Source organism: Dermacentor andersoni, chromosome 9 (genome assembly GCF_023375885.2).
Source record: "Dermacentor andersoni chromosome 9, qqDerAnde1_hic_scaffold, whole genome shotgun sequence".
In the NCBI taxonomy this organism is placed as follows: domain Eukaryota; kingdom Metazoa; phylum Arthropoda; class Arachnida; order Ixodida; family Ixodidae; genus Dermacentor; species Dermacentor andersoni.
This window is the reverse complement of record NC_092822.1, coordinates 40,938,278-40,959,169: the sequence shown is the minus strand read 5'-3', so window position 1 is coordinate 40,959,169 and position 20,892 is coordinate 40,938,278. Positions and strand designations below refer to the sequence as shown.

The 20,892-nt window shown below is 46.3% G+C and overlaps 1 long non-coding RNA gene across 2 annotated transcripts; it reads left to right on the top strand.

Moving 5' to 3' along the window:
• The first annotated feature begins 298 nt into the window (after positions 1–298).
• LOC126527726 (uncharacterized) lies at positions 299–13,891 on the top strand. 2 transcript variants are annotated; one of them, XR_011890304.1, is made up of 2 exons: positions 299–2,261; positions 4,283–13,891. It is a non-coding gene; the product is annotated as an uncharacterized lncRNA (long non-coding RNA). The 2 variants fall into 2 exon arrangements; XR_011890303.1 differs by lacking the exon at positions 299–2,261 and adding an exon at positions 2,268–3,002.
• Positions 13,892–20,892: the final 7,001 nt, after the last annotated feature.

The window sequence follows — 20,892 nt, the reverse complement described above, 5'->3', positions numbered from 1 at the left end:
GTAAGAATGCGAGAGAAACAAACCAGGATTTATCGAAAATGACAAATGTAATCCCGGTATTTGCATAACAACTTCAAGAACAATAAAAAACAACAAATATAGTAGTACTACACTAATCATGGTATTTTCTTTAACGTTGACAAAAAATCGAGAGATTCCACTCTGTGAAGGTTGATGACCAGCGAAGCTGTGTAACACACGAGAAAGAGGTGACACAAGATTTTGAACTAAGGTACGAGGGCATTTATTGTCTTGATCGGTGGTAATCACGACGAAAGGTACGAACACACATTTTTTTTACTCATCCGCGATCATTCGTAATATACATTTGTTATGTACATTCCTATTTTCATTTCGCTGTACACTGAGGCAAAGAATCCGGGGTCGAAGTTCCCGCACCGACTGGCAGTGGGCCAGTGCCGTCAGCGCCTTCGCAGAGGGAGGGGCAGTATGGGAACGCCGGCATGAAGAGCACCATCGGAGGTAGCTGTGGTAGAAGGCAACGACGAACGCGCAAGCTGTGGCACGAGCCATTGCTGATGATGGTATATTTTGCTCACATAGATATCTCGAGGCACACAAGAATTGCATGGAACCATAGCCATAAACAGCTTCGCTGTAAAATGGAGAACCAATCGACAGCCATTTGTTCGCTACGGGCAGTTGTTTCTTTTATTTCATTTACAAAACCTTGTTTAGCTATTCATAGAATAAACTGCAATTTATTTTACCCCACGGGCGAGGTGAAGATAATTTTAATAAATAATTGCGTGATTCATGACGATAACTGTGATGACGACCTCAGTTAGGCATATTAGACACCAAATTCGTCCCCAGTCTCTTAAGTTTAAGAAGAAAGATAATACCGAATTTTACGCACCCGCCGTGGTTGCTCAGTGGCTATGGTGTTAGGCTGCTGAGCACGAGGTCGCGGGATCGAATCTCGGCCACCGCGGCCGCATTTCGATGGGGGCGAAATGCGAAAACACCCGTGTACTTAGATTTATGTGCACGTTAAAGAACCCCAGGTGGTCGAAATTTCCGGAGTCCTCCACTACGGCGTGCCTCATAATCAGAAAGTGGTTTTGGCACGTAAAACCCCATCATTTAATTTTTTAAATTTTACGCGTGCCCTTCCAAGGACAGATGCGCCTATAGACGATAACATCCGGCCCCTTCTTTTATGTAATGACGGGAAGCGGTTAGTGCGTACATAGACTGAACATGAAGGTATATATAAATATGCGAAGGTACAATAAAGTGTTTTCGAAATGTTATTTATTAAAATGTATAAATCAACAGGTTTGAGTTTGAAACTGTCTTATTCAGGCCGACATTTCCACCCGAAGTTTTACCTTTACAAGGCGATCATGACAAAGCGCTTTTGAAAAAGAATTGGAGGAGTGATTGAGCATCGTCGAATTGTGAAGCCATAATGCCGGCTTCTCTAACCATTTTGAGAAAGGAACTTTCTCTCGGAGCAACCCACTGGCGTAAATAAATTTCGGTTGTTAATACGCTTCCTTGTACAATTTCCTTGTTCCAACTGACGCCATGCCCGTTGAACACGTTTGGTGAGAGCTGACGCGCACACGGGAATCCGGTCTCGCATTATGAGTAGGGGTACCATCAGAAAGTCCGCCACTGAATGATACCGGTGTCATCAGGGACATTTGCCATTGCAGTTAAGGCCGATCGAGATCGATCTCAATCGGAAATGCCCCTTATGGCCGGGGTATGATAGGACGCCTGCAGTTCTTGTGAAGTACCAAGTTCAACGAACCGATGAAAAAAAGAAGATGAAATCGACCTCACGTTCATTGGTATCAGCGGCGCATACATGGTATCGCTTATTATCCTCTTCAGGTAAAGCACAATCGTATGTGTTGCCGCATTCCACACCTTTCTTTCTTTCTTTTCTTTCTTTCTTTCTTTCTTTCTTTCTTTCTTTCTTTCTTTCTGTTTTCTTTCTTTCCTGCTTGCGAGGCTGATAACCCTGTATGCGCTCATCGAACCATATTATTTTTATTTCGTTGGAGCCTCTCCCGTATCTGCCGCCAGGAGTGCAGACAAAGCAACCGAAAGGCAAAACCGAGCAAGTCGGTAACGTGGGAGGGTAAATTGCACAGCGGGCGCGGTTGCTCGGTACTGGCTCCGGCTCAGTCACCTGAACTCCCGCCTTCGGCGTTAAAAGCAGAGACGGCTGTTTTTCCCTCACCGTCGACCAGTCATGACAGCCACTCCTCCAAGGTCCAACGCACGTAATGTTGCCGCTCTCTTACTCTTGTTGCGATAGCGAGTCAAGTAAAACGTGTTGTAGCTCTGGAGAAGCACAGTGGCTCGCCGACGACCGCCGGCAGTCCTTTGTGTTGGTACTTTCGGTTCGGGTGGCGGTGCCTAGCGTGCGACCGTTGGCGTGAGACGCAATACGTTTGAGGCCTAAGTCCAGATTTAGGAATTATTTTTAGATATCTTATTACGCGAAGCAGAGTCGCAAGGGAAAACTGGCACTAGGCCTTTTTCTTTAGTTTGTACTACAATTCGCACTCGGCCCTCAATTTGTCCGAGAACAGTGGCTTATCTTCAGCAGGCCGGTACAGTGTGCGCTTCAAAAATGCCACATACGCAACTCGCCAACATCGCCTTCGTATTCCTAGTCTTGGCAGCCATGCACAGAGCGTCTGCTTTGGGTATCTGCAAGCCCAATCCACAGTCGCGCGACTTGGGCGACCGCGCAAGCTGCCCGTTCACGATGACCGTGGACGTGGACCCCACCCGGATCCCTGCTGTGATGCCCGTTACCAAGTGCAACTGCCCGGACAGTCGCTGTAGCGACGTGGGCGACTACCGCTGTCAAGAGGTGAGAAGCACGTTCCGGCTGGCGTACCGCGTCCACGGCAACTCGTTGGAACTGACCCACAAGACGGTGGAACTGGCAACGTCATGCGTCTGCATCGTCGGCAGGTCGGCCGGAGCGGTGTGGGGAGTCGAGCGAAGCACAGGTGGTGATCCCAATAAGCCGGCGAAGTTCAAGTAGCGTCTGATGTCTCTCGTGATTTGGCGCCGAGCCGCGGGCGTTTGCGCGATTGTCGCTTTTGTGTGCACGCTAACGAGTTCATGTTGTGGATGCCTCCATGTTTCGTGCGTGGATCGTCGCAGCCTTCGTGGCAACCTCTGAAAAATTAAACATGTCCTTGTTCCGGTGCTTCATTGCCGTTTGTAACAAAGTGTTCGACGAGTCGAAAATGTTCGACGAGTCGTAGGCTCAATGTAGTTCGTCAATTTTTTTATGTCATGTGAAAAGTTATGTCTTTGCCACCATCCCATTATTTTATGTTATTTCTTTTCTGTAGCTTTCTAGTTCGTTTTTTTTTTTTTTTGTATGGAGGAGACTGGCAGTTTGACCAAAAAGAATAGCTGTTGATTTCTTGTTATGGGGGGCAACAGGAGTGGCTTAGCGTACTTATTCCTACGTTAATCTAATTACTTTCTTAGTATTTGGCTCATACGCTTGAAACTAGTGCCCTCACCGCATTGAAGTATTTCATGCAGTGCAGTGCTCTACAATGCCCAGCGATTGAAACTCTGTAATCGGACCACGTGACGACCTGTGCTTCTTTCTCCCCAGGAGAGCGCCCAAGTGATATCTTGGGATGCGAATGCCGCCACAGTGCGTCATAAAAGGCATTCGCCTTCAATGTATACCACGATCAGCTTCGTCTCCCCCAGCGCTCTCAAGAATAAATAATAGGCGCCGGCTGCCACACATTTCAAGTTAGGTGTTTTCTATGATTTCGACATAACGCGTTGCATGTCTTGTTCCGACGCTTTCACATAGTCCTTAATATTCGCTAAGTGACAAGACATTTTTTTTACGTAGAGAAAAGGGTTACCGGTTCGATTTTCGCCCCGACGGCCGTATTTCCAGTCAAGCGCAACGAGACATACGTTCCTTTGCCAAGCTTTTATTGCTCCGTTAGCAGGCCCCGGAAGGTGAAGTGTTTATTTAGCAATCATTCCCCCATGGGTTCATTTATGTATCTTGCGTAGCGACTTAAATAGCTGCTCTAAATAGAAATGTATAAAATATTACGACCCTTATAAACACGACGATTGATAATAATTGAACTTCAGGTAAACTAATTGGTAGCCTTGTTCATAACAATGTTCTAGAAGCGAAGTTTGCTACGGGTCCGGTCACTGCCCCGACAATCACTATTATTTGTCGCAGCAGTCGTGGCCAAGCCAACAACGCCTTAATTCGCTGGCCTTGTATATGCAGGCTAACGCTAAGTGCCCTCCTTGGCGGTGGCTCCTGGCGATTTGGCATATCCCGGAGCCCTCCTGTGCCTGCAGGAGTGCCTCGCCTGGTAACCTCAGCTGGCCTGGTAACCAACGCTGGTCACGGACGCTGATACAGATGCTGCGTAGCCAGTCGGCCTCATTCGTAGCCGAGTGTGAGACCGGGGTAGTTGGTATTGCATACCGAAGTGACTAGAAGAGTGGACACTGTACACAAAGGCGAAAAAGACGAGCGCTTGTCCTTGTCGCTTTTTTAGTATCCAGTGTTCACTCTGGCGCTAGTCACTTGCCCATTCGTGGAGTGGTTTAAAAAAGTGCTGTGCCCCCTGATTTGCAGCAGCAGCAGTTGCGGCCAAGAGAACATCTGATTAAGCCACAGTCCGTTTGTCTGCAGGTGGTTCCTGACTTTATTTCAATTTTGCCTCGTTTTTCTTTGTGTTTCTTATTTTTTTAACTTTTTTTTTTGCCTTGTCGCGACTGCTGCTGCTAAGCTACTAGCAATGCTGGTCAATATCGGCGTGCATTGAAGGTTTCCTTGCGACGTCGAAATGTCCAGAAAAGTCAAGTGTCCCAACAGTATGTTTAACGCTAGTTTCCGCATCTCCTTTATTATTGCTATATATTGGCTTCAGCGAAAGCTGAGAGACCCACGTTTTCCAGGACAGATCTCCCTCTGCAAAACGGTTTAGTTTTTGTGTAAGTAACACATCCGATGCATGGGAAATGCGACGTTGCTCCCTTTCAGCCAACGAAATCGTCACAAACCAAAAATTACGCACTAGGAAAATGACGGCGAAACGAACCCTATACTTAAAGATCAGCAATGCCCGATAGAGAGAATTAACGGTTTCCAAGGAAAATGAGATTGTGCTGCCATTGCCAAGCACATTGTAGAAGTAAATGTCTGCTTTGTTTCTCCCTGGGGACTCATCGACTGTACTCGCCACACATTCAGAATTACCATCGAAAAGCTCATAATGTCGTGCTTTCTTTCCTAATCAGACGAAAACACAAACAATTTTGTTCCAAAAACGCTCAGGGCGGTAATTCGAAAGTCTCAAACTGGATATTCTAGGCATACGCGTGAGCCAAGGGTCTCCCGAAACCCAAAGGCGCAATGAAACCTGAAGTCACCCTCACGGGATGCGTCGCGATCACGGACCGTACCGGAGTAGCAAAAAGGCAGCAGCAACCATCCGGCACCGGTTCTCACTCGTCGCCGGGACAGAGCGAGAGCGCGCGTGTTGGCACCCGAAATATGGTGAACTATGCCAAGGTCATGCAGATCCCGCTGCGGATGGGGCGATAGCATGTGTAATACTCATTTACAGTCTACTATAAACTGCCGTATTAAAACGCCCTTGCCTAAAGAAGAAGAGAAGCGAAAAGGCGGTCCTCTATTTATTGAGAAATATCAAACTACAGCTCGAAACACGTGTAGCATGGTTATGCCGTATTGCCACTCAGGCAAACCAGCGCATCGAAGCATAACTGTGGCTCTCGTCTTCCGTTCTCCTTTATCTACCTTCTCGGCATTCGTTATTCTCCTTTCACCTGTCGATCTCAGGTATTCCTCATCTAATAAAGATTGCGCTGTCTCCCACTTTATTTGTACGAGCGTTCGACACAATCACGACAGTTTCTGCAACTTCACAAAGTCTGTTTCATGTTCCGCAAAATCCGGGTCTCAAGGATATGTACTTTTCCAAGTTGTAGCTGTGGAGTGTAAATCTTATGTATCGTGTACTGATGACATGCATGGCGAGTATGATTTTACTTCTCATCATTCCATCTGGATAACCATCAACTATGCTCTTTCAATTTTATTAGAGATTTTTCCCCACCTCCCCTGTAATATTTAAGTGTGTGCAACTTAATCATCGCATTTTAGAAAGACAAATTCATAATTTATGCAGCTGTGACGAGCTGAACTGAACCTATTCGAATTTAAGAGCTAGAGGTAGTGATAAAAGAATTTAGCTCACTTCTTATAAAAGCAGTTTCTCGCAAAAGACTAGTCAGCATAAAAAGATGAGATATATTTCATGTCTCTGTCCACATGTCGTAACATCACTGGATTCAGATTTCTTGATTTAGAGTTTCTTTTTCTACAAGACTTAAAGAAATGCAATGATCTGGACAGGAACAACAAGCTTCTCGTTTATTCACAGTCGCATCAGCTGTGGCCTAGATATCTTGCGGTAACGCATATCACTGTCATATATTCTCTGCTCAAGACATGCAAGATCACGCTCTATATATTACTAGAAGTTTTGGTTCGAAATGTAACATGAATACTATGTCACAGGAAATAAAATTTTGTCGGTGAATAATAGGTTTCCTCTTACCATAGCTATCATGATACCCACGCTAGCAATGAGCTCTCATAGAAGCTTGTCGACCTTGATGTTTAGAAAAACCGCTCGGTAAAGCTGGAAAGAATAATTTCCTGCTGCCCTCATCTCATGCTATCTAGGGTAAAATTACATCTTTCTTTCCCACTGTTAGTTTGCGGAACAGTCTTCCATATCAGATGAAGACGTCTCTTTCTTGAACGGCTAGATTTATAAAGCATGGAATGGTTGTCTACCATTGTTATGTTGTTCACCACGATGTCCATTGTGTTCGTTTATTTAATAATTTCTGTATTTATGCAATTTTTTTCGTATATTCTATAGCGCAATTTATTGCACATACCACTACATTGTTTTATTTGTTCGTATAATACAGCGTATGGACGGTACTGGAGCATTCTGTGCCCGCTGAGATCTTCTCATGCACACATGTATATCTGTAACCTATCTGATCTTAAGTAAATAAAGATTGTACTTTATTTCATGAGGGGCGGGCATCCCAACATTTCCCAATGAAGAAACCGTGCCACACAAGAGGATATTTGCAAGCGCGGGCTTTGATTTACAAGCAAGCTCGCAATACATTAACTCGATATATTAGTTCAAGAATATATTTATATATATAGGAGTGATAACTAACTACACTATGTTCGTTAGCTCTGGCCGCAATGATTCAAAGCAAGCACGGCATTCAGCATAGCGTACGTGCGTGTCGCGGGAATTGTTTATGCACTAGGTACAGCGGACATGATTACGAGATGAAAACGAAACTCATTCCCCGGTAGCTGTGGTAGAAGACGACGACGAACGTGCCAGCTTGAGTGCGAGCCATTGCTGATGATGATATATTTTGCTCACACAGATTTGTTGACGCACACAAAGAAATGCATGAAACCATAGCCATAGACAGCTTCGCTGTAAAATGAAGAAGCAATCGACAGCCATTTGTTCGCTACGGGCAGTTGTTTCTTTTATTTTATTCACAAAACCTTGTTTAGCTATTCATAGAATAAACTGCAATTTATTTTACCCCACGGGCGAGGTGAAGATAAATTTTTGTAAATAATTACGTGATTCATGACGAAAACTGTGATGTCGACCTCAGTTAGGCATACTAGACAATAAATTCGTCCCAAATCTCTTGTGTTTAAGAAGAAAGATATTACCAAATTTTACGCGTGTCCTTCCAAGGACAGATGCGCCTATAGACGATAACATCCGGCCGCTTCTTTTATGTAATGACGGGAAACGGTTAGTGCGTACATAGACTGGGCATGAAGGTATATATAAAAATGCGAAGGTACAATAAAGTGTTTTCGAAATGTTATTTATTAAAATGTATAAATCAACAGGTTCGAGTTTGAAACTGTCTTATTCAAGCCGGCATTTCCACCCGAAGTTCCACCTTTACAAGGCGATCATGACAAAGCGCTTTTGAAAAAGAATTGGAGGAGTGATTGAGCATCGTCGAATTGTGAAGACATAATGCCGGCTTCTCTAACCGTTTTCAGGAAGGAACTTTCTCTCGGAGCAACCCGCTGGCGTAAATAAAGTTCAGTTGTTAATACGCTTCCTTGTACAATTTCCTTGTTCCAACTGACGCCATGCCCGTTGAACACGTTTGGTCAGAGCTGACGCGCACACGGGAATCCGGTCTCGCATTATGAGTAGGAGTACCATCAGAAAGTCCGCCACTGAATGATACCGGTGTGATCAGGGACATTTGCCATTGCAGTTAAGGCCGATCGAGATCGATCTCAATCGGAAATGCCTCTTATGGCCGGGGTATGATAGGACGCCTGCAGTTCTTGTGAAGTACCAAGATCAACAAACCGATAAAAAAAAAGAAGACGAAATCGACCTCACGTTCACTGGTATCAGCGGCGCATACATGGTATCGCTTATTATCCTCTTCAGGTAAAGCACAATCGTATGTGTTGCCGCATTCCACACCTTTCTTTCTTTCTTCCTTTCTTTCTTTCTTTCTTTCTTTCTTTCTTTCTTTCTTTCTTTCTTTCTTTCTTTCTTTCCTTCGTTCTTTCTTTCTTTCTTTCCTGCTTAAACCCTCGACAGCTTGCGAGGCTGATAACCCTGTATGCGCTCATCGAACCATATTATTTTTATTTCGTTGGAGCCTCTCCCGTATCTGCTGCCAGGAGTGCAAACAAAGCAACCGAAAGGCAAAACCGAGCAAGTCGGTAACGTGGGAGGGTAAATTGCACAGCGGGCGCGGTTGCTCGGTACTGGCTCCGGCTCAGTCACCTGAACTCCCGCCTTCGGCGTTAAAAGCAGAGACGGCTGTTTTTCCCGCACCGTCGACCGGTCATGACAGCCACTCCTCCAAGGTCGAACGGACGTAATGTTGCCGCTCCCTTACCCTTGTTGCGATAGCGAGTCAAGTAAAACGTGTTGTAGCTCTGGAGAAGCACAGTGGCTCGCCGACGACCGCCGGCAGTCCTTTGTGTTGGTTCTTTCGGTCCGGGTGGCGGTGCCTAGCGTGTGACCGTTGGCGTGAGACGCAATAGGTTTGAGGCCTAAGTCCAGATTTAGGAATTATTTTTAGATATCTTAATATGCGAAGCAGTGTAGCAAGGGAAAACTGGCATTAGGCCCTTTTCTTTAGTTTGTACTACGATTCGCACTAGGCCCTCAGTTTGTCCGAGAACAGTGGTTTATCTTCGGCAGGCCGGTACAGTGTGCGCTTCAAAAATGCCGCGTACGCAACTCGCCAACATCGCCTTCGTATTCCTAGTCTTGGCAGCCATGCACAGAGCGTCTGCTTTGGGTATCTGCAAGCCCAATCCACAGTCGCGCGAGTTGGGCGACCGCGCAAGCTGCCCGTTCACGATGACCGTGGACGTGGACGCCACCCGGATCCCTGCTGTGATGCCCGTTACCAAGTGCAACTGCCCGGACAGTCGCTGTAGCGAAGTGGGCGACTACCGCTGTCAAGAGGTGAGAAGCACGTTCCGGCTGGCGTACCGCGTCGACGGCAACTCGTCGGAACTGACCCACAAGACGGTGCAACTGGCAACGTCGTGCGTCTGCATCGTCGGCAGGTCGGCCGGAGCGTTGTGGGGAGGCAAGCGAACCACAGGTGGTGATCCCAATAAGCCGGCGAAGTTCAAGTAGCGTCTGATGTCTCTCGTGATTTGGCGCCGAGCCGCGGGCGTTTGCGCGATTGTCGCTTTTGTGTGCACGCTAACAAGTCCATGTTGTGCATGCCTCCGTGTTTCCTGCGTGGATCGTCGCAGCCTTCGTGGCAACCTCTGAACAATTAAACGTGTCCTTGTTCCGATGCTGCGTTGCTCCGTGTAACGAAGTGTTCGACGAGTCGAAGGCTAAACGTAGTTCGTCAATTTTTTTATGTCGTGTCAAAAATTATGACTTTGCCACCATCCCATTATTTTATGTTATTTCTTTTCTGTAGCTTTCTAGTTCGTCTTTTTTTTTTGTATGGAGGAGACGGTCAGTTTGATCAAAAAGAATAGCTGTTGATTTCTTGTTATGGGGGGCAACAGGAGTTGCTTAGCGTCCTTAGTCGTACGTTAATGTAATTACTTTCTTAGCATTTGGCTCATACGCTTGAAGCTAGTGCCCTCACCGCATTGAAGAATTTCATGTAGCGCAGTGCTCTACAATGCCCAGCGATTGAAACTCTGCAATCGGACCACGTGACGACCTGTGCTGCTTGCTCCACAGGAGAGCGCCCAAGTGATATCTTGGGATGCAAATGCCGCCACAATGCGTCATAAAAGGCATTCGCCTTCAATGTATACCACGATCAGCTTCGTGTCCCCCCGCGCTCTCAAGAAAAAAATAATAGGCGCCGGCTGCCACACACTTCAAGTTAGGTGTTTCCTATGATTTCGACATAACACGTTGCATGTCTTGTTCCGACGCTTTCACATAGTCCTTATTATTCGCTAAGTGACAAGACATTTTTTTTTTACGTAGAAAAAAGGGTTACCGGTTCGATTTTCGCCCCGACGGCCGTATTTCCAGTCAAGCGCAATGAGACATACGTTCCTTTGCCAAGCTTTTATTGCTCCGTTAGCAGGCCCCGGAAGGTGAAGTGTTTATTTAGCAATCAGTCACCCATGGGTTCATTTATGTATCTTGCGTGGCGACTTAAATAGCTGTTCTAAATAGAAATGTATAAAATATTACGACCCTTATAAACACGACGATTGATAATAATTGAACTTCAGGTAAACTAATTGGTGGCCTTGTTCATAACAATCTTCTAGAAGCGAAGCTTGCTACGGGTCCGGTCACTGCCCCGACAATCACTATTATTTGCCGCAGCAGTCGCGGCCAAGCCAACAACGCCTTAATTCGCTGGCCTTGTATATGCAGGCTAACGCTAAGTGCCCTCCTTGGCGGTGGCTCCTGGCGATTTGGCATATCCCGGAGCCGTCCTGCGCCTGCAGGAGTGCCTCGCCTGGTAACCTCAACTCGCCTGGTAACCTCAACTCGCCTGGTAACCAACGCTGGTCACGGACGCTGATACAGATGCTGCGTAGCCAGTCGGCCTCATTCGTAGCAGGGTGTGAGACCGGGGTGGTTGGTATTGCATACAGGAGTGACTAGAAGAGTGGACACTGTACACAAAGGCGAAAAAGACGAGCGCTTGTCCTTGTCGCATTTTGAGTATCCAGTGTTCACTGTGGCGCTAGTCACTTGCCCATTCGTGGAGTGGTTAAAAAAAAGTGCTGTGCTCCCTGATTTGCAGCAGCAGCAGTTGCGGCCAAGAGAACATCTGATTAAGCCACAGTCCGTTTGTCTGCAGGTGGTTCCTGACTTTATTTCAATTTTGCCTCGTTTTTCTTCGGGTTTCGTATCTTTTTTACCTTTTTTTTTGCCTTGTCGCGACTGCTGCTGCTTAGCTACTAGCAATGCTGGTCAATATCGGAGTGCATTGAAGGTTTCCATGCGACGTAGAAATGTCCAGAAAGGTCAAGTGTCCCGACACTATGTTTAACGCTAGTTTCCGCATCTCCTTTATTAATGTTATATAGTGGCTTCAGCGAAAGCTGAGAGACCGACGTTTTCCAGGACAGATCTCTCTGTGCAAAACGGTTTAGTTTTTGTGTAAGTAACACATCTGATGCATCTCAAACGCGACGTTGCCCCCTTTCTTTCAACGAAATCGTCACAAACCAAAAATTAGGCACTAACAAAATGACAGCGAAACGAACGCTATATTTAAAGATCAGCAATGCCCGATAGAGAAAATTAACGGTTTCCAAGGAAAATAAGATTGTGCTGCCACTATCAAGCGCAGTGTAGAAGTAAATGTCTGCTTTGTTTCTCACTGGGGACTCATCGACTGTACTCGCCGCACATTCAGAATTTCCATCGAAAAACTCGTGATGTCACGCTTTCTTTCCTAATAAGACGAAAACACAAACAATTTTGTTCGAAAAACACTCAGGGCGGTAATTCGAAAGTCTCAAACTGGATATTCTAGGCATACGCGCGAGCCAAGGGTCTCCCAAAACCCAAAGGCGCGATGAAACCTGAAGTCCCCCCACGGGATGCGTCGCGATGACGGACCGTAGCGGAGTAGCAAAAAGGCAGCAGCAACCATCCGGCACCGGTTCTCACTCGTCGCCGGGACCGAGTGAGAGCGCGCGCGTTGGCACCCGAAATATGGTGAACCATGCCAAGGTCATGCAGATCCCGCTGCGGATGAGGCGATAGCATGTGAAATACTCATTTACAGTCTACTATAAACTGCCGTATTAAAACGTCCTTGCCTAAAGAAGAAGAGAAGCGAAAAGGCGGTCCTCTATTTATTGAGAAATATCAAACTAAAGCTCGAAACACGTGTAGCATGGTTATGCCGTATTGCCACTCAGGCAAACCAGCGCATCGAAGCATAACTGTGTCTCTCGTCTTCCGTTCTCCTATATGTACCTTCTCGGCATTCGTGATTCTCCTTTCACCTGTCGATCTCAGGTATTCCTCATCTAATAAAGATTGCGCTGTCTCTCACTTTATTTGTACGAGCGTTCGACACAATCATGACAGTTTCTGCAACTTCACAAAGTCTCTTTCATGTTCCGCAAAATCCGGGCCTCAAGGATATGTACATTTCCATGTTGTAGCTGTGGAGTGTAAATCTTATGTATCGTGTATTGATGACATGCATGGCGAGTATGATTTTACTTCTCATCATTCCATCTGGATAACCATCAACTCTGCACTTTCAATTTTATTAGAGATTTTCCCCCACCTCCCCTGTAATATTTAAGTGTGTGCAACTTAATCATCGCATTTTAGAAAGACAAATTCATACTTTATGCAGCTGTGACCAGCTGAACTGAACCTCTTCGAATTTAAGAGCTAGAGGTAGTGATAAAAGAATTTAGCTCACTTCTTATAAAAGCAGTTTCTCGCAAAAGACTAGTCAGCATAAAAAGATGAGATATATTTCATGTCTCTGTCCACATGTCGTAACATCACTGGATTCAGATTTCTTGATTTAGAGTTTCTTTTTCTACAAGACTTAAAGAAATGCAATGATCTGGACAGGAACAATAAGCTTCTCGTTTATTCACAGTCGCATCAGCTGTGGCCTAGATATCTTGCGGTAACGCATATCACTGTCATATATTCTCTGCTCAAGACATGCAAGATCACGCTCTATATATTACTAGAAGTTTTGGTTCGAAAGGTAACATGAATACTATGTCACAAAAAATAAAATTTTGTCGGTGAATAACTGGTTTCCTCTTACCATAGCTATCATGATCTACACGCTAGCAATGAACTCTCATAGAAGCTTTTCGACCTTAATGTTTAGAAAAACCGCTCGGTAAGGCTGGAAAGAATAATTTCCTGCTGCCCTCATCTCATGCTATCTACGGTAAAATTACATCTTTCTTTCCCACTGTTAGTGTGCGGAACAGTCTTCCATATCAGATGAAGACGTCTCTTTCTTGAACGGCTAGATTGATAAAGCATGGAGTTGTGTACCATTGTTATGTTGTTTACCTCGATGTCCATTGTGTTCGTTTATTTAATAATTTCTGTATTTATGCAATTTTTTGAATATATTCTATAGCTTGATTTATTGCACATACCATTACATTGTTTTATTTGTTCGTATAATACAGCGTATGGACGGTACTGGAGCATTCTATGCACGTTGGGATCTTCTCATGCATACATATATATCTGTAACCTATCTGATCTTAAGTAAATAAAGATTGCATTTTATTTCATGAGTGGCGGGCATCCCAACATTTCCCAATGAAGAAACCGTCCCACGCAAGAGGATATTTGGAAGCGCGGGCTTTGTTGTACAAACGAGCTCGCAATACATTAATTCGACATGTTAGTTCGAGAATAAAGTTATATATAGGAGTGATAACTAACTACACTAGGTTCGTTAGCTCTGGGTGCAATGATTCAAAGCAAGCACGGCATTCGGCATAGCGTACGTGCGTGTTGCGGGAATTGTTTATGCACTAGGTACAGCGGACATGATTACGAGATGAAAACGAAACTGATTCCCCCGGTGCCTCACGCCTCAGTGGAGTTGCCTCACAGCACTGCGTTCTGTTCACTTCACTTCCATGCAGTCACTTGTTTTGCGCACTGCCTTTCTCCGGTTTAGTCGATCCTGCGCGCATAACTGAACGAAGCCGCACGTGCGCACCTCCCGGACGTTCCTCAGTGCATCGCCTGATCAGTGAGCCGTTACCCTGCAGTGTTACTGCGACCAGGATGTGCACGCATTGGCATTGTTGCGACGCCCACGTAGGTCTGCCTAAGCACCAGTCTGTTCACAGGGAGCTCCTTGCCTTATTTAAGGCAGAATCACCCTCGATGGCAGTTGCCAGAGCACTTGATCCTTGCTCATTGGTATAGACTATAGCGCTGGTGCAGATTGGAGAAGCAGTTCATCAATACTGATACGCTCGGCGTCAAAGTCTGACTCGTGTTTTCTGGCCAGTTGGACATCGAACCTGTTGTCCTTGCTGATCAGGTTCCAACTAGTCCGCGAGCTCGGCTGCCTCCCTCGCGCTGGACTAGACACGGGCTACACGAGGTGCTTTCGGAAGCTGCTTCCAACGTTCGTCTCTTCCGCGTGAAACTTTGTTACAACGGGTGGCGTTGTCCTCGAGACATTTTCCAGCTTGTTACCGTCACGGAGAAGCTCTGAAGATCAGGCACCACTGTTCTGAGACTTGGTTTCTGTATTAAAGAGAGGCATCTTCACTTCGTATTGTTGGCCCTCGGCTGCAGAAGCAATCATCGTTGCCAGCTGACCCGTAGTAGTAGTCACTTCGGAGTTGTACCCCAGGCGTGAGTGTAAAAGCGTCGTAGCACGTCACTGCCTCCGAGCTTTGCACGAATCGTCTTTTTCACGCCCCACCCTGAGAAGTCTGCGCGACTGACCGAGTCAACACGATGTCGGCAGTACGGCGCCATTGGCTCCCGATATGTCTTGCGTTCCTGAGTGCAATCTTTCTCGTAGCAACTAAAGCGGCCACTCAGGGCTCGTGCGACCCTAACGGTGTTTCAGAAGCCATCGGTGATCGCGCGACTTGTACGTTCTCGACGACGCTGGACCGGGACGCCAATCGGGTGCCACCGGAACTACCTGTGGTCAAGTGCAGGTGCCTGGACAACAGGTGCAGCTTAGCCAGCGACTTCCGGTGCCACGAGGTGACGCACAACATGACCGTGGCCTACCGCGTGCGAGGCTCGTCGGCACTTCGAAACAAGGTCATCCAGGTCACTACGGCGTGTGTGTGTGCAGTCGCTAAAACCCGGCAAGCGCCGGGTGGTGTGGTGAGGCCGGCAAACATGCCCAACGTCAAAAATTGGATGTGAGCTGTTTGTTCTTCTAAAGACCCGTATCACCCAGCTTTACTGGCGCCTAATGTAGAAGGCTAATATCATGCAATGTTAAGCCTAATTCAATGTAACCAAGGAATTAGGAGAGTCATCGATCAATGTAGAAAAGTCTTGATATTGCGCAGTATAGTCAAGTACATAAAGGTAGAAGAAAAGAGATGGATGTAGCACTTCCTTTAAGCTCGCTTAGGTCTCCTGACTGTCGTGTGAGCAAATACTGCTTCGTGATACTGCACTGCAGGGCATGGTTAAGAGTACTAGGCGTGCTGTTCCGATCATTCCTGCCTAATTTTTTTCTGGTAAAAAAAAATTAACCATCGTAAGTAGTAAATATCTGCGGATTAGTATGTGCTCTTGTAACTTCGGGCTTCACACTGCATAGTGCTGAACTTATGCTTGGTACCTTCATACTACCCAACCCACTGACTCGACGTTTGAATGTATTTATTTGTGTTCAGTATCCAGATAATAAAGAAAGAGCGTTCGTTGAACTGAGCAGCGTTCATTGAAAAAGGATGCACTGGATAGTATTGTGCGACGCTGTTGCCCGCACAAAAAACACAATATGTCTGTCAGAGTATGCGTCAGCCATCGATTTCTGCAGCACCGGCGCTGACGTTCAGATAACTGTCGAGTTTAAAAGAAGCATGATTGTTGAAATAATATCTTAATCTTTCTGTATACTATCACATGTAGCGACTTCTTGCCACGGTGAGCAAGAAAAGCAAAAAAAAAAGACCTTCTTGAGTTTTGCACGATACTTAGCGTCATGGTTTCAAGAAATCGGTTTTAACATGATTCCCAGTATTTTATCGCTTTGGTGCATTCTTTGTTGAGATCACTGCAGTAATACTTTTAGCATCCGTTACCGAAAATCAGCGTAAAATTTACTTTTCGTTTCTCTTTGCACCCAAAACAATTGCACTGTTTCTTTTATTTGCACAACAGAGAAGTATGACAACCAGACACACACACACACACACACAAGCACACACGCGCAGGCAAAAAAAAAAAAAAACGTGTGCAAGATGCTGCACGCGTGTGCCGTGATGTCCGCCGTAAACCAAACTCTATATGCACGGAAACCACAGCTTGCTTCTGCGACTGCAAAGCTTTTTCTAGCATGCGTACCTCATACGGTCTGCCCAGCTTGGACTAACTCAGTGACTCCGCGATCTGAGTGCTGCAGATGATAGTGACTGCAACGTATTTGTAAGTTCTGACAGTTTATTTAATGCGTCATGCCATCGATGTAGTGCGACGGTGAATGGCAGAAATGTCTCATATTCACCACAATGACCAGAAGGGGCACTGGCTAACGCTCCCAGAGGTACTATACAGTTGACCACATTCAGAGGCACACACACACACACAAAAAAAAAAAATGGGGACGGCAGCGTAAACTGCGCGGTAAGTTATAGCCTCTCATGACTATGGGTTTCAGCGTCCGAAAGGCTCAAACCTCGCCGACAATGTTGCCGCGGAGGAGAGCTGCGAATTTACTCTGATAAGTTGCAGTTCTTCAAAATGCAAACCAAGATCAGTAAATTGATATTCGAACATTTGGTATATTCGGATATTCGGATATTCGTTTCGTGGTATTCGGGTATTCGTAATGTAGGGAATGGAGTTACCGCCGGCTGGGAATTTGACTTTTATTCTAAGCTAAAGAACTTCCTCTGTAGTTACCCTGTACAATGTTAAAGCGAGTTTGTTTTATAAAGGTTGCAGTTTCGCGAAAAATGTACCAAGCGCGAGGTTATGGAATGTACGCAATGAAAACTTATCTCTTTTGTGCAAACGGGTCTGTTCACTGCGCCTGGAGCTGGAGTTCAACGACGGACACCTAAGAACGGGCGTGGCTTATTCAATGACGAGTGATCTGCATGCTATACTAGAACGGGCTATTAGAAAATGTTTATCCTTGGCGTCCGGGGTGCGTGTTGCGCACCGGGAGCGTAAAGTGCCGCTTCTTGCACCTCAGTGTGTAGCAGAAACAATTCAAAGGTTCACGCCCACTTTAATAGCCGCTGACCAAGGACAGCCAAAGATATTGCAGTCATTCTCGTACTTTGGCCATGCCGATGTTGCACACGCATGCGCAGAAGTTGCGGCGACCTTGAGTGCTGGCTCCATTTGCCGGTGTTTTTCCTAGCGTTGGCCTTTTTGGCTCACTTAAGAAGGAGGGACAGGATCCGGGTCGCTGTGACATACGCTTAACTCATGATTGTCTCGGTCCTGCGCATAACAACACACACTCGTTGCTGTTCAGAGTTTACTTCGCATGCCGGTCGCTGTGCGATTCCCGCACGCCGGGAGGCCGCATTTCAATCGAGGCGAAATAAAAGGGAGACTCCTATTCTGCTTTGGGTGCACATTTGAAGGCCCCCAGGTGGTCTAAATGAATCCGGTGTCTCTCACAGAATGTCGTGTCTCTTGATCATATCGTGGCTTCCACGCGTAAAACCCAAGAATATCATTCAATAAAATTGAGAAAATAAAGTGCGTTAATTAACCAAGCGAAGCTGCACGGGAGCTAGGTTATGATTGACGCCGCTGACAAGGGCTTTGGATTATGCTTAGACCAGCTCGCTCTCTCTCACATGGCCCCAAAGCAAGCCACGTGACCGTTTATGCGTCTCTACCCACATCGAAATGCGGCCATCGAGTGCGAACCCGCAAGTTCGTACTCAGCTGTTGCAAGCCATAGTTACTGAGCTGTAGCGGCGGACTTCCATCAAGATGATGTAAAAGGTAGCGTTAAGCTGTCACGCAAGGACATCCAAGCTTGTCTCGCTAAAATAACAATCACGAAGACCAAAGAAAGTGGGAGATGAACGGAGACTGTGCCTTGCAAGGCCTATTCCACTGAGAATTCTGTCTGGCGGGGCTTGTTTACACCAATCAAAGCTGAACCTGTACCTGAGAAAGGGGAATGATGCACTTGGTCAAAAGCTCTTCTTATGAAACGTGCTTGCAAAAGACTAACTTTGTCAGCTTACTGGCGAAAGGGGCAGCTGCTTGAGCTCCTAGTTGGGTAAGCATTGCTTCAGACATGGATTTTTTTTCTTTTTTCCCCTCTAGTACGCAAACCTTTGAAGGGAGGGTGAAGGCGACGAGACAGAGCGCACACTAACAACCAACTGTATTACTCAGACGGCGGGAATATGAGTACAGTCGGAGTGGGTAAGGAGAATGTCAAAAAAGAGGGGAGGGAAATAACTGCGCAGGCACATGTGCCGCAACACGCACCTCTGTTCGGTCTCCTTCTTCCTTCCTTTAACGTTTTGCGCAACAAAAACAATTTTTCACAACAAGCCCCGCATTCGTCTGAAAATCAAATCACTCTCGTCTGGATCCCAGCACACGCCGGCGTTGTCCACCCGCACCTCACCAACCTCAACGAGGTTACACACTCCGTAGCACGAGGACTAGTCAACCGTGCCGGAGACGGTGCAGGTGCACCCGCGGGACGTGACCACCTTACAGGATACAACCACCTTGTGAAGTCATTTTACCTCGCGAGAAGAACCTTCCCCACCCCTCACCACAAGTTAAACAGAGCACAGGCAACCACCCTTCGCCTGTTGCAGACCAATACATGCCCCTCCCTCACACACTATCACATCACATACCCCGACATCTACCCGAGCCAGACGTGCAAGATCTGTAAAACTCAACCAGCAACACTCCCGCACATGCTATGGGAGCGCAAACATCAATACCCAGACCTTAATCCCGTAACCTTCTCGTCGAGATGGCACGCCGCCCTGCGCAGCTCCCATCTCGACGACCGACTCTGGACGACCCAGTAGGCCTACGAAGCAGCGAAGATGCAAGACCTCGACGTCCCATCGTGAGAGGCTTAGGCCCAGCCGACTAAACTGCTGGTTTTCATTAAACTTCACTCTCTCTCTCGCTCTCTCCTCGGAAGGCCTTCTGTCAGTTTGAGGAGAATGGACAATCGGCGCGCCTACGCAGGAATCTCACTGCCCACAACGCAGGACACCCTGCGTGCCGGTTATGCTTTCTTAAGCGTTGTAACTTACAGGGCACGCTATACCCATCCTCATGCAAAATAGTTCGAAAAGCGTGTGGGACACTTCCGGTGAATCGCACTTGGCCTATGTACCTGCAATAGGATGAATACCTGAGCTTTATTTTGCAGTGCATTACGGTATCGAAAGCTAGAGCGCAGCGAAAGACGATATACGAAGAAAAGGCGTACACAGCACAAGCGCTTGCGTTGTGTGTACCTTTGTTTGTCTATCGTCGCTTGTTGACGCTGGAAGTGTCGATACTCTAATGCCCATACCCTGTTTTATAGATATCAGGCAACGCTACGAAGGGTAGAAAGACTCCTCTTAGTGCTCGCCTTCTCAACCAAGCAGACAGTGCGTCAGGTATGAAAGAAAGGCGTAGGTATGCGTCACCTAAATTATTGCAACTATTAAGCCGCAGAATATGGCCCGAAATTGCGTACATTAATAATGCACATTACACGTCTCGGTGACCAGTGTGGCTAGGGGCAAAGCTTGCGCTCGCTATCAAAGCTGCTTGTATGAGAGGCACTATATATAGTGCCTCTCATACAAGGAGCAGAACGGTGCGCAACAAATTGCGTACCTTGATGGAACATTGCACCCATCAGTTGTAGTTGTAATAAATAGAGTGGTTCTTCCGCAGAAAGCGGTCGCAAATCAACACAATGGCGTTGCGAAAAAAAAAAAAAAGCATTGAGACTTGTACGATAATTCCTGCCTCTAGCTTTCGCCGCGTTGTCTACTAGGAACGCAACGATGTGTAAGTGAGCGAAAAGCGGCTGGTGTGCTACTGGAACTTTTAGACCTCGACGGCCTTCGTCAATGAGTCTATAAACGTGTAGGCTTTTTGCACGTTTGCCGAGTGGAAGACCGTAAATTGTGCACATGCTTTAGGTGCCAAGAACGATGGCATTGGCAGCAAGGACATTATGGCAAGGGACAGAATTACATCAAACGTGGATTTCTGCTAAGGTTGTGAGTGGCCTGAAGTTCGCTTGCACAACTGTTGCCTAGCAGTAAGTAATACGAAAAGTTGCCTTCTAGATAAAATTAAGTTATTATGATGTAAAAGAATATCACACTTTCGCCACAAGGGCAAAGCATTGAATGCGACAGTAACGTTTTAGAATATTGCATGGAGTGTAAGACTCAAAGCTGTAGTGGCAGTGTGAATGGAAGTAAACGTAAGCTAAGTACAAACAATCCGTTGTTCTTGGGGTCCTCTGAATTATGCCATCCGTCAATTTCACTTGTCCGTTAATTAAAGCAAAGGCCTTTCTTAACGACATTACCACCACTTTTTCTTAAAGTGTATGTTG